The sequence below is a fragment of the Delphinus delphis genome, chromosome 2, assembly GCF_949987515.2.
Source record: "Delphinus delphis chromosome 2, mDelDel1.2, whole genome shotgun sequence".
Lineage (NCBI taxonomy): Eukaryota > Metazoa > Chordata > Mammalia > Artiodactyla > Delphinidae > Delphinus > Delphinus delphis.
This window is the reverse complement of record NC_082684.1, coordinates 133,308,347-133,325,897: the sequence shown is the minus strand read 5'-3', so window position 1 is coordinate 133,325,897 and position 17,551 is coordinate 133,308,347. Positions and strand designations below refer to the sequence as shown.

Here is a 17,551-nt window from a genome sequence, read left to right as displayed (position 1 = left end):
TTTCTGGTAACTCTGAGCTGTATGGCATCTCTTGCGTTGCTCTCTTGCATTGCTATCGATTTTCTGAATCACTATTTGGCATTCCTTTGAAGCACAGTCTGGTCTTCCTCCTGACTGAGAGCCTCTGGGGGCTGGAATACATATCTTTTCCATGTTTCTGGGACCTTTGGTACCTAGCACAGGGTTTGGTATACAGTAGGGGGTCAAGAAATGTTGACTGATGGGCAGAAGGGGTCCTGAGTGGCTGTTCTCCAGGGAGTACTGACAGAGGAGATGGACGTCACTGCTACCTTCCCTGGCTCCATCCCACCCATTGGGCCAGAACCCTGAGCCAGAGGAGCACACATGCTGCTTCCCAGGTGCCTGATTTGCACAGCTCCCCATCTTACCTGGGCTGCTCCTTACCTCTGCTGCCAGGCCTGCCTCTGATACCCAAGTACACGCACCCTTTTAGCCTTCACTCAAATGCCACATATGAATGAAATCTTCCTGAACCCATCCTTCCTCCATGAGAAGTCATCACCCTCTTCTCTGAGCCCCTATAACATATCGCATAAGAAATGGTCCAAACTGTGGCTCTGTCATTTCCTAGCTGCATGACCTTGGACAGGTCCCCATCTCCACAAGCCTTTGCGACCTTGTCCTCTGATGGCAACCATGTGCCAACTGGATAAGTGTGTCATGAGCATGAAAAGGGAGAGCTTGGTGCCTGGCGCTTACTGCGTCATCACTGCTCGAATTTCTGTCTTTGCTGCTGCACAGAGGGTAGTGGTGCTGCCTAATTCATTGTTGGGATGGGGTGACCCCCAAATCTCTTGTTTTTAAAAAGCTCATCAAGTGACTCTGAGGTACAGCTACATTTGGGGACCACAAGCCTAAACTAGACTCTCCTGTGAGGGAGGAACCAGGTTCCAAAAAGTAGAGGCAGAGCAGGGGAGGGTGTGTCCAAGGTCAGCACCATGAATAAGAGTTGGAGCCAAGCACAGAGCCAAAGGTTGGAAGGGACCTTCCACGTCACCAAACCAACAACATACCTGATGCTCAAATCCCACCAAATATTTGATAAGCTGGAGAGCCCTTTTTATTTTTCATTCTCTAGTTCTAGTCAAACAAATAAGGTCTGATCAAATCCTCATTATAGAATTATCATCCTAAAGAAAGAATCTCCCTTGATGCCCATCCTGCCTGCTCCCCACTAGCATTGGGTTTTCTGTGGATCCTTCCAGAACTTTTTCTGGATGTTCAATTATTTTTTTATTTTATTCTAAGGGTACATGAAGGACTTTACAAAGATTATGCTATACAATTAATTTTATTCTCAAGTTAATATAAACCTGACTTCTCTGTCTATATCAGGTGATGAGGGAAGTCACAGACTGGGGTGGGATCCTATTCAGTCACAGCCACAGCTGTTGCCACATTGACACTCCATTTGGGAAATGTTGCTGAGTGTCTTGAGGACCAGGCATTGGGCATTAATCAAAGTTCTCTGAGTTATGCTAAACTCAGTTTCCCAAGGTTTCTGCCTGCATTTCTCGATCTCACTCATCAGGAATGTCCTGAGAGTCCATGTCAATTACTTTATAGAAATTTAGATCTGTTACATTTATTGTGTTTCTCTGGTCACCTTTCCAGTAACCTTGTCAAAGAGTGCTGCTTTGACATAGGCTTATTTTGATTCAGCTATTCTTTGTAAAGCCATCTTGAGCCCTGATGATCACCATGCCATTTTCCAATTCCTAATAAATCATGGTTTTAATCACTCATGCTGCAATCCCTCCCTGGAACAACAGCAGGCTCACAAATTCATGATATTTCTATTACCATTCAAGTTTCCTCATCCCCACAGCCCTCCTAAGATCACCGCTAGCTGTTCCCAGGGGATATAGCTCATCGGCCTTAGGAGACTGGACTAGGTTCAGGATTCTGACCTCCTTCCCCCATCACAGTTGCACCACCAGCTCATGGCACTCTTTCCTTTCCAGCCTGAAGCTCACTTTCCTGGCCTGAGGAGAAATCAGCATTAGAAAACATCCATTTCCTCTTTATCCCCTGACATCAATGGGAGGTATAGTGGGAAGGTCATGGGCCTTGGGAATCAGACAGAGACCTTGTTCAAATCCAAGCTCCACCACTGGCCAGCTCTATGACCTAGGATAAGTTGTTGAACCTTGCTAATCCTTGCTCTCCAGTTCTGTAAAATGGGTAGAATTGGCTTAAGATTGGGAATAATGTACTTTCTCCACAAATGATAGTTACAATTACCATTATCAGCCCAATTGGCTTGAATGACCATCTCTTGAAGCCAATAAGGAGTACTTTTTCCCCAAGTTAAGCCACTCTCACCAAAGCAATCAGCCATTGCCTGCCTAGGTCCTCCCCTGGCGTGGGTCCTCTGCTGTTGTGACTGATGGAGAACAGAGATGGAGTTCTGAGTTTCCATAATAAACACCAAGAGAAGAAGAAAGTAACTCAGGACACTTTGGGGTAGAGGGCCATTCTCTTCCTGAATCGTTTTGTGGCAGCTGCTCTCCTGGTCCCTGGATAGGGGGATGCTGTGATTGGTCCAGTTTGGTCCCTGGATAGGGGGATGCTGTGATTGGTCCAGTTTGCCTTACTTGGTCCCTGGATAGGGGGATGCTGGTCCCTGGATAGGGGGATGCTGTGATTGGTCCAGTTTGCCTTACTTAACCCCATGGTCCCTGGATAGGGCGATGCTGTGATTGGTCCAGTTTGCCTTACTTAACCCCATCCTTTTTCTGTCCTTCATGGAGAAGACCCTGGCCACAGCTCACGTCAAATACTGCTCTCCTTCATCAGGACTTGATGAGGTCTTTGCTATCATTACTTAGTCAAACTCCTTTCAAATAAGGAAACTGAGGCTCAGAGGGGGGTGACTTAATCAAGGTTCTCCGAAAGTTTAGCTGTGGAGCTGAAACTAGCACCCAGGAATTCAGGGGGGACTGTCTCTTGTTCTGGGCTCACTCCCCTCTGATCCAGCTCCTTGTAGCTGACAGGGAGCTTTCCTTAAGCCTGAAGGCTTAACGCAAACCAGTCTCCATCACTTGCCCCTGCTCTTCCTTCTTCATGCCCCAAGGGTGTGCTGGGAGATTGGCCTATGCAGCAAGAATCCTCTCTCTGCTGTGTGACCTTGGGCAAGTCACTGTCCCTCTCTGGGCCTCTGTCCTCAATGAGGAAGATACCTGATCTCCAAAGTCACTTCCATTCTGATAGCCTCAGGTTCTGTGCAGGTGAGATCCACCCCCAGGTTTGGAAGGTCCCCACGCTCACTTCGGCCCATAGTGACAGGTGAGCATTCCCTTCCAGTTTGCATGCAGGTTTCATATCTTAATCACTGAGCTCAAGGGATGGGGACCGCTTAATGCAATGATGTGCATACTGTGAGCTTATATTGCAGTCAACTAACCAAATCCTCCCCAATGCAGAATTTAGTTGGAAAGACTCCATTCTTACTGGAGACCCCTGAATGCTCCACCCGATTCCCCCTAAAACCAGCTGGGCTCCTTTGGGGGACCCTCAGGAAGGCCATTCTAGAACTGGGGCTCCCTTGACATGGCCAGCATCGGGTCATTAGCTGTTAAGAGCCAACTCTGGACGATGGCCCCAGCCCACAGGCACACGCAAACCTCCCTGGGCATCGTCCACCCCCTACCCCCTACCCCACACCCCTCCTGATCAGCATTTGGAAAGGAACAGAAGCAGCTCCTACTGGGGCCCAAGTGACTCCCTGCCCAGGAAGCCATGTCCCGCCAACACCTCCCACGCTCCTCCCCGGGGCCACACCTGCAGAAGGATGATAAGGGAATCGGATTCTCAAGCAACACCAGAGGCACAGTCCAAAGATTCAGAATATTTAGCTGTGTTTACCCGCAATAATCAGCTTCTCAAAGACATGTTGCTGGGCAGCTCTTGCTACATTGATTATGCCGCCTCATATTTTTGGCCCCCGGGGGCAAACAGCTCTGATTAATATTTCACAACACAGTTTTTTTTTTCTTCTCATATTCCTTTCTTCATGTTGTTGTTTTTCCCTTTTTTAATTTTTTCTTCCTCCTGAGCCCCTGAGAGCCTGATAGAGAGACACGGAACATTTTACCGTCTCTTGTGTCTGCCTGCTCCAGCAATCAGCGGACTCGGTCACGATCGCAGTGTTTTTATCAATTAGTAACAGGCACTTTGGAGGGCTAGCGGGGGGAGGCAGGAAATGCAATCTATGGAAACTTAATGAGCGCCGTGGGGAACAGCTACCTCGCTGCCTCCAGCCCTGCCACGCTGAGCTCTAAATCACCCTTTCAGAGATTACCCACTTCCAGAACAGCCTCGACAGCTTGTGTGGGGCTCCTGAGTGCCCCTCTGTCCCCCTCCTGAGGACCCCTCCAGGTCCTCCCAGGAAGAGGGATGTGGGAGAGGCAGCTGAAGCACATCTCCATTTTAATTTGAGAAAAGGGAGAGCGGGGATCTGGCTTAGCCCGTGAAACTGTCCTGCCCTTGCAGGCTCTTTGCATCTGTTGCTTTTCGACAAGCTGGGTAAGGATGGGTGAGGGTACGGCAGGGAGGCTGGGCAGGTGGACCAGGCAGGCCCCCGTAGGGAGATCCGCAATTCAAACCAGGGTCCTTGCAGGGGGTCTTCTTCTTGCAGGTCTAGAAATTTCTTGTTAGGGCTCTCCACGACTAGATTCTAAAGGACTGGCTGACGCCGTCGAAAGTCCCAAGGATTCAAGCCATATGTTGTGAGATACCACTTGAAAAAAAAATCCACTCCATCATGGTCTGATGTTTGGTCCTACTGTGTGTGATCAAGCCCCAGTTCACACCACATGACATTCACCACTCGAATCTGACTACCCTCAAGCCCTGTTCACAAGACCCATCCACTGACCCTGAGCTTGGACAGTAGGGCAAAGTCATTGGCTACAGAAGTTTCTAAATTATTTACCCTCGATTACCTTGTATTCTGGTAACAAACAGTTCACACGTAGGCTCTGATCCCCTTACCACACTTGGGGCAGTGCTCATCCAAACTTGAATGCCACATTCTTAATTTGCAAAGGGCAAAACGATCACCAAGTAAGCCAGAACCACGTGGCCAGGATCAGAGCCGCCTTTACCAGCAGGAAGGGGGGCAGTCAGCTTGTAATCAGAAAGTAGTATGGAAAGCATGACATGCGTTGATCTTTCTTTCTTTCTTCTCTCTCTCTTCTTCTTTCCTTTACTTTTTATTTTGGCAAATGTCATCTACACAAAAATAGACAGAGTAGTATAATGAGCCCTCACGCGCCCATCAGTGAGCTCCAGTCATCAAGTTAAATATTTGTGACCTGACCTTCCCTGTAAGGACAGGTCTTTCCCCGCACCAGGTGCCATGTGCCCAGGATGCTGGGAGACCAATGTGTTCCCCCAGTCCCCCCTCTTCAGAGGTACCGTGCGGCTCTTCCCTTCTGGTAGCCCAGGCTTCCCCCTGGCATTAACCCCTCCCCAGTCATCCTCTCTGAAGGACGCCCCGGCCATGCAGGGGGGAGAGGTCCTTCAGTCATCTGTTCACAGATAATCAGCTGGGCTCCCATGGTGGTAGATGACTGGTCTCCTTCACTACATTTTGAGTCTTCCTTATTCATCCTCATGTGGTAACTTCCAGGACCAGGGAAAACGAGAGCTTGGGAGCAGTGTACACTTCACCTGGGGCTCAGAGGTGCCTGCCGTGAGACCTGCAAACCCAGCTCCACACGGAGCTGTTACAAGTTACAACTGTCACATCTCTTGGTCCATGCCTGATCCGAGATGTGGAGCTCCAAACAGAGGAACACCTGCGTCTGCCCTCAGGGGCTCATCATCCAGTGCTAAAATGCCCGGGATTCCTGGCGAGTAAACACTGATCTGGTGAGTTGATACGTCACCCCTCCTCCGGGAACCGGCTACTAGAGAAGAAACACAGAGATGATGATTCGATGATGGAGAGGAAGAGGAGGGAGAGACTGGGAGAGAGGAAGAGGGACAGATTGATAGATAGATAGAAATGTATGTACACACATAAACACCACTCAACACACAGAGGCAGATTAGAGCCAGAGGCTCGAGAAAACCTGCGCTAGGGGGAGGTGACAAAGCAAGGGGAGGGGAAAGTGGGGCAGGGGATGAGGGTGGGCAGGGAGATCTAGTTCACACTGGACTCTGTCAGGGTGGCAGGGTAGAGCCCAGCAAGGTCTCAAGGCCCCATCCTGCATGTACATCTTAATGGTTCTCAAGAGCACAGCTCACTAACCAAGTCCACACAAAACAACACATCCAAATTAACAAACAGCATCCCCGTGTGTTAGTCACTCTCCTCCCACAAGGCAGCAGTGCCTTTGTACAGGATTCCTCCCAAACCACCAAATCCTACAGTGCTTAGGCCTTCGGCCAAAGCCAGATGTTCTTGGGAGGGTTGGATTTGCTGTTAGTTATTGTTAGTATTATTATTCTACTTGTACTACAGATGTGGACCTCAGACTAGCAGTATCAGCATCACCTGGAAGCTTGTGAGAAATGCAGATTCTCAGGCCCCTCTCAAGCCCCCCGCGTCAGAATCTGCATTTTAACTCCATCCCCAGGCCATTTGTGGGCACAGTCAAGGGTAAGAAGCTCTGGTCTTTCACAGTCTTGGGGATCCCTTCCTGGAACACCTACTTTTCTTTATCACTTCCCTGCCCCCTCAGCTGGTTTGCTAGTTTGCTACCAGCTTGGACAAGTCCATCTCTTCCGCCAGGCTCTCGGTGGCGCAGAGATAATGGCTTCATATTGATGTCTCCCAAATGCATTTTAGTGAAGATGTCTTAAAGATCTAAAAGCCTTTAACATCCCAGGGAATGCATTTCTAATGATACAATTTCAGGACCCTTGACAATCCTTGACAAAAGGTATTTCTAGATAGGCAAGGAGGCCTTCCTGACGTTGCTTAAATGCCATCATGTAATAATAACTGGTATTTGTATGGCGTCTTAATTTTACAACATGTGTTTATTCCTTCACTCCTTTAACGCTTCCATCACATGAGAGATAAGCAAGGCAGCTTTTAGGATCCTTATTTTATGGTGAGAAAACTGGAGCTCAGAGAGGTTAAGAGACTTGCCTGTGGCCACCCACAGGGAAGCAGAGGCAGGCATGGACCCCCAAGTCACCTCCCAACCCTGGGCTTCTTCTGGAAACAGCCACAATGTACAGGACAGTCCTGCCAGAAAGGACTATGTGCAGACTTATTTTTTTCCATTAGAATTCCATCTTAAAAACGCAGGAGTCAAATGTCCAGTTCAGCAGAACTATTTCCCTTATGCACTCAGCCCTAAACTAGGAGGCAGGCAACGGGGGTGCCCGAGATCCAGCCCCTGCCTTTGGGCTTCATTTATTAAAAAAACCCTCTGATGGAGCAAAAACGTGCTCTCAAATCATGGCATCACCAAAAACCAAAACCAAATACAAACAAAACATTTTTCTTCCATAAAGAAGCAGAAATCTCTCTCCTCTTAAAAATGAAGAAAAATTCAGCTCCCAGTTCCCCCTCCCCCCACTCCCAGCCAACAGGTGTTTCCCATGATGCCTCCGGCCACGTGTTGCTTGCACGGGACACAGGCTCCTAGAGCGATGGGTCAGCGCCTTTCAGTCTCAGCTGAAGAGTTCCTGGTGCCAAATCTAACTTCTACAAAGCACGAAACCTCTTTTTTGTTTTTTTCAGCAACACATTTAAATAAGCTTTTCTCAAGTTGGATTTAAGGTGGTTTCACTTCCCTCTGTTCTTCTTCTAATTGAAACTTACCTTTGCTGTGTCCCATTTCCTCTGAGCCTTCCAGATGATTCAAAGCTAATTTTTGCAAACCACTTTGCATTTTGGAGAGTTTAATCAATATTGGTATATTTTACTCCTCCCCAAGAAAATACACCTTTCTAAACTCATCACAGCCGCAATCCAGCGTTTCACAAAATGTGTGTCTACAGAGCCCTGGTAAGGGCGTGGTGAAGCTAGTGCCCTGGTCAGTGGGGTTGGGAAATCCTGGAGGCTCCAACCTGTGCCCCCACGCCCCACATTGGATCATTAGCACATTAAAGGCTCTGACAAGTCCTGCAAGGTAGAAAAGTCTACATTTCTTTAAATCAGCATTTCCCAAACTTCTTTGGGCACAGAGACCCTTTCACACTTCACATATCCCAGGAATCTAGTGCTCTATCACCTTTGGGAAATTTTATCAAAACCCAATGGCTGACTCTCCCCAGAAGGATTTCAGGTCTGCAAATGGGTGAGGCAAGACTTCCTCTGACCCTCAAGTCATGCTGCACCCATGCCATTCCCCTCAGACTCTCCTCAGGGTCTGTTGCCTTTGCTCCAGAAAGGCTCCAGAGCTCCTTTCTACCTTCGGCTGGCTGTGTGACGGTGGGCCAGTGACTCAGCCTCTCTGGTACTCACCTGCGAAATGGGAGGACAGTGCCTGTCCGTTGTAGCTCATGGGTCTCAGAAACAAGCTGTGCTTCCGGAGCACCCCAATACACATCACCCTGGATTCCACAGGGTCCCCAAACAGCTGGTTTCTCAACCACTGGGCAGTGAGGTGTAAATGGGGCCTTTCGCCAGAGAGGCTACTGCAACTCCCCAAACTCGGGATGACATTTATGTCCCCTCGTCTCTCCTGCAGAGGCCAATCTTAGAGCCGTAGCATCGCCCAGAATCCCACATTTTGGCCATACACCGGCGGTCGTGCCTTGCACTTGGTCTAGAAGGGGGACCGGGCCAGGCTGTGGGAGAGAAGGGTGGTGCATCCCCTCTGCCATCTTTCCACCAGCTTCTGCACAGTCATCCCACCTGTCCTTCGCTCTGTCCTCCCCCTGAGCCACACCTGTTGGCAATCTGCACTGACATGTGTCGTGCCTGTGTGCACAAAAGCCTGGCTGCCGAAATCCCGGGGGATTTGTCACATCCATACCTCGTGTGCAGTCAGATGGGGGTGGTGTTTATGTCTCAGTTCTCTATTGCAAAGGGGGAAAAATACAGTGGAGCTATAAATGGGTACATTTTGAACAGCCACCCCCATGTACTGTGTATATAACTCAGTTGCAAGAAATTTAAACACAAACGAGTTTTCTGAAGTGGGATGGAGGAAAATTTGGCCACTGGCATCTCAAAATTATTTTTCTGCACCAAGTGCCAAAATCAGGCATTAAAATGCAACACTTCCACCCCCGGAAGAAAAGAAAAAAAACACATACACATATACACAACCTCATTTTCTCTGGGGAGAAGGTTGCTGTTGTTGATAGGACATGTTTTTGTAGCCCAAATGTTGGCTCTGCAGCCCATTTTGCTCTTTTATATACATTCAAAATGGGAAACATCTGAGCGAACAGGCACCAGAAGTTCAGAGCACTTTCCCCCAGCCTTGCTGTGCGCTTTCCTTGCAGGAGAATCTGCTCCAGACTCCAGGGCAAGCTCTCCAGGAGTGGAGACTGTACGACAGGGTTTATTAGTTGGCACAGAAGGAGAAGGATCTCATGTTCCTATCAGGGTCTGAGAGCGGGCCGTCAGGAATAATTGTAAAAGATGGAGGTATGAATGGGGCAGAGGGAGAGGAGGTGACAGGGACAGTGGAGGTGAAGGAACGTTGACTGTTATATGGGCCAGTGGAGAAATCAACAAAGCTAAGATGAAGTGCATAGGGATGGGGAACTATCTTGTGGGTGCTGGAAACGGACATGGGATGGATTAGGCAAGCAGGCTTCAGACACAGATGGATCTGTGTTCGAATTCTGACCTAGGAAAGGTCCTCCCCGGGGGGCTGCCTTTCTCCTGGGAGCCTGTGAAGACGTGGAAGCAGCAGCTCAGGCCCGAGTCCGGGTGATCCCCTAATGGTGGCCCCCGAGCTTTGTTCTTGGTGACCTCAGCTGCCAGTTTGGATTCTTCCCTCCTTCACAAATGGCTCAGAGGCCCTGGTACTCCTCGCCCCAGTCGCTCCATTCACATTCGCCCTTTGGAAAGGCTCTGTCTTCTCTACCTTCCTGGCTACACACACCGTTAGGGGCAGGGCCCTAGCAAGGCACAGTGGGGAAACAGGGCAGGGTCAGCCATGGTCCCCAACCCCAAAGAGCTGCTCCAGGGGAGGGGGCAGGTAGGCAAACAAGCCACTAAGATGCAGCCCAATAGCCTATGGGCCCTCTGTCTGAGAGTGAAAACGGGCTTGCATTTCTATAATCATGGATGTTACCGGCTCTCGTGCCCTCTTCCGTGAAACAGCACAGCCACGCTCGCTGTCAAGCATTTCCAAGGAGCCCAGCACTGTTTCCCGTGCGCCTCCAAACCAGCATGGCACATCTCCGTGCAGTGAATGCATCCACTCCTCGCGGGCTTCATGGTATCTGCCCAGTAACACTGCCTTTGTCTTTAGTCGCTGCCAATTCCTACCCAGGCTGGCAGGCAGTTCCCTTGGGGTCTCCTGCTGTTCTTCCGTCTACCATGGCCAAGACCTGGGAAGCTCAGAAGGCTAGGCTGCTTCTATGGTGTGAAGGAGAACTCCACTTTTCATTAGTCTGGTAGAAAAGCCCAAAGCGGGGCTGCCTGCACCCACAGTCTCATGCAGTTCAGCAAAACTGCCTCTAAGCCTCGGGTCTGAGTTCTTGAGGGGCAGGGCCCAGCTAGCAGGTGGAGGGTTTTTGCTTTTAACAAGGGTGTCTTCCAGAAGCCTCTGAACTCACAGACCCACAGCTACACCTACCAATCATAAGGCCGGTCTTCTGGGTGGCGCTCCTGGGTGCCCGGCGTTCAGTAGGTTCTCCAGGATCGTGTGTCAAATGGGCAGCAGAGCATCACTATTAGATCTGAAGTAGGAGGGGAAACATGTTGAGAACGGTGATCTCTTACATTCTGTCAACTTTTATAACATACATTGTTGAAAGTTTGGAAACTCCCAAAAAGTAGGAGGAAAAGGTAAAACTTTAAAAACCCACTTAAAATCCCATTGCCCAAAGGCAACGATTGTGAGTGTTTTTCTGTATTTCCTTTCAGCCCTTGGGGAACGTTTTTTCAGAAAGATCCTTCTGCAGGGGCAGCGGGGCTTCGCTCAGAGCCCGGCAAATACATCAGAGGGAGACGGGAGGAAAAGTCTGAACAGGAATCCAACCGGCCATGGAATGGAGAGGAAGGAAGGGCTGGGTCCAGGCTGCCTCCCTCCAGCCCTCAAAGACAAACTGAGCGAGCTTTCTGGAGGAAGACAGGTCAAGTGGGAGACGGGATGCTCTAAAGGCACCGAAGCAAGCGTACAGGATACGGGCTGTGGAAGAGCCAGGGTGGTGGCCTCCTGGGCGGGGCCGAGGAGCAGGCGGGGACGCAGATGTGGGACGGGGCCTGCACATCCCCGCCCTGCGACAGCAGGACAGCTGGCGGGGAGCATGGGAAGCGGCAAAGACGGTCTGAAAACTAACGGCAGATAAACCCTGCTTAGGGCTTGCTCACCCGTCTCTCTCTCTTATTCGCACCCTCGTGGCACCTTGCTCTCTCTGCGCAGACCCCGTCATTCACACAGGCCCCCAGGGTTCTCCGTGCTGTCTGTGTGATCGCCCAGAGTGCCCATCTCCCACTGAGGAAACTGTCAGAACTTCAGGACCACCTCCTTGGCCGTTTTTGTGACCTGAGAGAAAAAACTCGCTAAAGCTTGGCCTGCACGGTGTGACTTGAGGGAGATCAAGGGTCCCTGCCCTTTCTAAAACAATTTAATTCTTATTAGAATATTGCTTTACAATGGTGTGAGTTTCTGCTGTGCAGCAAAGTGAATCCGTTATACATATACATATATCCACTCTTTTTTAGATTCCCTTCCCATTTAGGTCACCAGAGAGCATTAGTAGGGTTCCCTGTGCTATACAGCAGGTTCTCATTTTACATCCATTTTACACATAGTGGGGTATATATGTCAATCCCAATCTCCCAATTCATCCCACCACCACCCCCTTCCCCCCTTGGTAACCGTAAGTTTGTTTTATACATCTGTGACTCTATTTCTGCTTTGCAAATAAGTTCATCTGTACCATTTTTCTAGATTCCACATATAAGCGATATTATATATTTGTCTTTCTCCGTCTGACTCACTTCACTAAGTGACAATGACAATCTCCAGGTCCATCCATGTCGCTACAAATAGCATTATTTCGTTCCTTTTTATGGCTGAGTAATATTCCATTGTGTACAGGTTCCACATCTTCTTCTTCCATTCTTCTATCGATGGACATTTAGGTTGCTTCCATATCTTGGCTATTGTAAATAGTGCTTCAATGAACACTGTGGTTCATGCATCTTTTCGAATTATGGGGATATATCTCCAGATATATATATGCCCAGGAGTGGGATTGCTAGATCATATGGTAGCTCTATTTTTAGGTATTTTAGGAACCTCCATCCTGTTCTCTATAGTGGCTGTACCAATTTACATTCCCATTAACAGTGCAAGAGGGTTCCCTTTTCTCCACACCCTCTCCAGCATTTATTGTTTGTAGATTTTTTGATGATGGCCATTCTGACTGGTGTGAGGTGATACCTCACTGTAGTTTTGATTTGTATTTCTCTAATAATTAGTGATGCTGAGCATCTTTTCGTGTGTTTTTTGGCCATCTGTACATCTTTTTTGGAGAAATGTCTGTTTAGATCTCTTGCCTGAGGGCCTGTACTGCCACCACCATCCAAGCGCTTTAAGGGGCAGTGAGATGATCTGAGCACCCAGAGGGGAGTCAGGACACAGGGTCCTTGTCAGCGTCTGTTTTTGACCCTCTGAATTATGACCTGCAGAAGTCCTTTCACACCCTGGGTTTGCTCTTCCCATTTGGTTAAAAAAGAAAAGAAAGTTGGTATGAGGCAAACCGGAAAAGCAGAATCAAAGCTGCAGTCCAGGAGTCAAAGGCTATTCTGCAGGACCCAGTGGGTGGGCCAAGGCCACCTTGGAGTGAGCATCCTTCCTCCTGTCTCTTTGGGTCTGTTGAGCCACTGGGAGCTGCTGTTCTCAGACCTGAGCATGGATGAGTGTATCAGACCCTGCCTCAGAGCCAAAGAGCCTGGGGGAAGGGGGAGACAGGTGCTCATAACCAGCTGAACTCAGGAAGGGGAAAAGGAGATGGGGAAAGTGGGGTAGGGGTGCCTCAGGCCCAGGAGAGGAACCAACTCAGGCCCAGGGCTTTGCGCCAGACAGACTGCTTCAATGTCTCATTTGATCCTCAAAACAACCCTGCAAAGTATTATTATCCCCATCTTACCCATGGAACCCTTCCAATGCCCAGAGAGGGGAAGTGACTTACCCAAGGTCACACAGCTGGAGGAGCCAACTCTCAAAGTCAGTTACCTGACTCCAAACTCCAGGTTCCTTCCAGATCGCCGCACTGTGGGAAGCCAGGGGTGGGGGGAAGGTTAGGGCTCCTGGGTGCGCGCACGGCCCCACCCTCTCCCGTCCTCTCTCATGTCAGCAGCATGGTGACACCACAGCTCTCACCAAAAGCTAAAACTGATCTGAAATTGCCATCTGTGGAAGGGCTCTGGGGAAATCTCTGGGCAGAGGGGAAATTTTTCCTTATGCAGGAGCAAAGGAAGGAATTAGTGCTGCCTTCAATGGGGCAAAAAAAATATCAGGCTGCTGGACAATGAGAGCCAGATGCAGTGGCCGTAGGACCTGGATGTGGTGGTACGGTTCCCCTGTCCACAGGAAAAAGCTGAGGCTCGGGACCCCTGGCCCAGACTTAGTGTCAGGACTCCAGACCCGCCTCTTACCACCCAACCCTCCCACACCCTCCTCTGGCTCATAACACTCTTCAACACCCCTTTAAAAATTAAGGGTGCGGCAGAGGTGGGGCAGCTCCTGAAACAGACGAGAGGTAACTGCATGCCTTTAACTCCTCTTGATGTGAAAATGGGATTGGAATGACTCACTCTGGTTGAAAGGTTAGTTGAAGGTTATTACAGGAAAATTGTTATTCATACATTTTTTCTGTGTGGCCAGATAGCCTAAAAGATTAAATTCACAGAGTGCATAATGACCCGTCAGGGCGGACAATGGTAGGGGCGTCCCCCTGGGAGGGGAGATAATGGAACAGAGACTTCTCTGAATAATTCATGCTCCAGTAGACGCGGCACTAACAGATTACACAAGGGTTTTCATTAGAAAGGAGAGGAGAGAAAGGCGCTTTGAAAGCAGCTGGGTGTGTTTCTCGGCATGCATCACAGGCAGTGCCGGCCCAGTTTGCTGTGGCTTCAATCAATGCCGGTCCCCACATCTTGGGGGGGCCCCAAGGGGGTGACAAGCGAGATGAGGGGCATCATTGTTGTCACAAGGCAGGCGGGTGACAGACACCCCACTCCTGAGTGGGTCTGAGTTACCCGGCCTCGTCCAGAGCCTTGAAGCTCCCGAGAGGCTGAGGCCAGGTTCACCTTGTGGGGCTCTGGATGCATTTAAAGTGAAGAGATAGGTATGGGAAATAGTTTATCGAGAGGGATGTGACAGATGTCTCCTTCCTGTCCCATGCGTACCTCTAAGCACAACCTCATCTGGAGAGAGAGCCAGAAGTCAGAACGAGAGGCTCTGGGGAAATGAGGGGGCAGGGCCTGAACGTCATCCCTTGGGGAAGTCCCCAAGTCCTATCTGTGACCCTAACTGGCAGCGCAGCCTGGGCCAAGTTGAGACCCTTTCTCAGACCAGTCAGAAGATAAAGTGCCGTGTCAGTGGCAGAGCCGTCCACCCCGGGGTGGCTGCAGACTCCCACTCCCTGCTTAGACCGGGGGCCCCCAGGCAGTGCACCTGACTTCCCTGGGCTCCAATGAGCCCCGTGCAAAGTCATGCAGGTAAATCGCAACCTTTTTAAAACAGGTGAATCCCATTCTCTCTCCCACGAGAAGGCTTACGTGGAAGGAACCTGGTGGCACAACTCAAGGGCTGGGGCCGGGGGCCCGTGCTTGCCTCTGTGCAGCCCGCTTTTCACGGCCCACCGCTCTCTCCTCCCCGTGGCCTGCGACGGTCCACTCCAGTGTCCCCTTGGAGGAGGCCAGGAGCCTGGGGCACAGCATTCTGAGGCCTGTCTCACCCAGACCTCCCCTCTCCCGACCCTCAGACGCAGGGCAGAGAGGATCAGTCCGCTGTCACCTGCAGATCCGAGCACACTCGGTGTCCCCGACCGCTCACCCAACATCACTCACCACTTGGTTCTGGTGCTGTGTCCTCACTGGCGCCACACAGGCGGGAGCAGCAGTCACACTGACCTCAGCAAACGTCCTATGGCCTTGCTTCCCCCCATCGAGGCCCCAGCATGGTGCCTTTGCCTTAGCTGGCGATGTGATCACTCAGGGCTTCCAGACCAGGGTCCTCATCCCCAACTGGGCCAAGTGGACAAGAGAGAGACCCTCCCCCCATCCCGCATAGGACAACGCAGAGCACCGAGACAAAGGGCCATCTGCAGGCAGGGCGGCCTAGTCTCAGCTCTACCCCTCGTAAACTGTGGCACCTCGGGCTTGTCACTTCACCCCTGCATGCCTCAGTTTCCCCATCTGTAAAAGGTGTCAAATGCCATGCTTACCTTACTGAGGGGCATGGAAAAACAAATTGTTCCAAACTAAGGATACGCTGCCGTTACTGCTTTATTTCTCAGCAGCCGTGGGTCAAGCCCGGTATTAAACACTCCCCGTGGCTGAACTCTAATCCTCACAGCAGCCCCAAGAGGTGGATAGTCTTATCCTCGTTTCACACAAGAGGAAACAGAGACTCAGAGAGGTTATGGGACTTGGCCGAGAATACGAAGCTGGTAAGTAGAAGAGCCAGAATTAAAACCCAGTTGTATCTCATTCCAAAGCAGGTACCTTTCCGTCCTCCTAAGGGGGCCATGCAGCTCCCAATCACTTCTGTTCAGCCGCTGTCCGTATGGGAAGGGGCTCTCAGTGCCACATGTGCAGAAAGGATCCTGTTGATGAAACAAGGGGTTCAGAGGCAGTGAAGGCACAGACCCATCTCCCTGGGTGCGGGGATCAAGACGCTGGCTTGGGCAGATCAGGATCTGAAGTCACTTGAAGTCTGGGTCCCTTCCTCTGTGGAATGGGAGGGAACTACTGCATCTGCTTCAGAGAGCTGCTGGGAGGATGGTGGTGGGTGGGAAAGGCGGAGCGCAGTGCTGCCTCTTGGCACACGGGAGCTCGAACACGTGGGCACTTGTTCCCAGGAAAAGGCAGACCTTCTGGGCTGCCTGGGGTTTTGGCTTCTTTTGCCAAGAGTTATGAGTCATCACTCGTTTGTTCCTTTGCTTGTTTGTTCATCCATTTACTCCTTCAGCCACCCTTTCCTGAGATGCCCACTCCCTGCCCACCCTCGGGTGGGCTCCGGTCACAGAGGACTCAGTCCCATGTGGGACTGTCCTCATGGAGCTGTGAGCACGAGGCAGACGCAGACACATCAGCCAGCGTGGGCCTCTCCCTCCTGGGTCCATAAAATCTAGAGTGGCAGGAGAGAGACCAGAAAGGGCCAAGAGAACACGGAAGAGGCTGCTTTGGGGAGCTCAGGAGTTCACGCAGCTTTGAACAAAAGGAATTAGGACAGTATTTCTTCTTTTTGAATCTCAGGCAAAACATTGAGAGCTCACTATGACCGTGTGCTGGTACCACTTTCCAGCCGGAAGAGACCTCGCTCATCACTTCTCCGATGAGGCCATGGAGACCTTGGAAGGGGAACTTACTCAAGGTCACACAGCTAATAAACCAACAAGACCCAATCCCATGCCTCCCAACTCCCAGTCTTAGCCTGTTTTGCTTCTGCTATATTACCCATCTCCAGCCTTGTCCAAAGGTGTGAGATATTAGCGATCTTTCACTTAAGGGTGGAGAGATGGCTCCTGCCACTTACATATAGTTCCTTGTTCGCCTTCAGTTTATGGAAGCTTATCTTAAATAGGTGCAGTGTCTCAGATAGGTAACTATGGATCGGGAGCTGTCATCTACAGTTGGCGCTCAAGATAGCACAGCTGTTGTTTAAAGCCCTAATTAAATCCTAACTCAAGCAATTAATTCAGCCTCTTAATGCTTAGGATCTGAGTATATGGATTCAGACTATCTTTTTCTCCTCCTTCCCTCCCTTCCTTCCACAGCTATATAAGATGCATTATGTCAGCCACTGTGCAGGCACATCTAGGGATCCAAAGACAATCGCAGTTCTTATCCAGAACAACCATATTTCTGTGATCGGGAAGATAAGCAGGGCAGGAGCACTCTCCCTCCACGATGAGAGCAGACTTTGGAGACCCGCAGCCCTGGGCGGGATCCCGCGGCCAGCCCTTGTCAGTTGTGTGTCCTCAGCCACAGCGCAGCTTCTCCGAGCCTCTGCCTGTGCTGCACCTTAGCAGGTGGGAACTGCTAAGAGACTCACGTGATATATTACCTGATTTCACGCAGGATCCCCTGAAAATCTCCCCAGAGTTGAAGAGAGGTAACATCTAGAAAATCTTGTAAAACGAAAACAAAAACGTTGGCGGGTTGATTGTCTCCAACCCACCTCTACCTTCTGCCAGA

The 17,551-nt window shown here is 50.3% G+C and overlaps 1 long non-coding RNA gene across 1 annotated transcript; it reads right to left on the bottom strand.

The window, feature by feature from the left end:
• Positions 1-5,868: 5,868 nt before the first annotated feature.
• Positions 5,869-15,226, bottom strand: LOC132419818 (uncharacterized). Its single transcript, XR_009518250.1, has 5 exons — positions 15,200-15,226; positions 13,315-13,395; positions 11,486-11,660; positions 10,749-10,851; positions 5,869-5,936 (listed from the first exon to the last, which is right to left on the bottom strand). It is a non-coding gene; the product is annotated as an uncharacterized lncRNA (long non-coding RNA).
• Between the last annotated feature and the right edge of the window lie 2,325 nt (positions 15,227-17,551).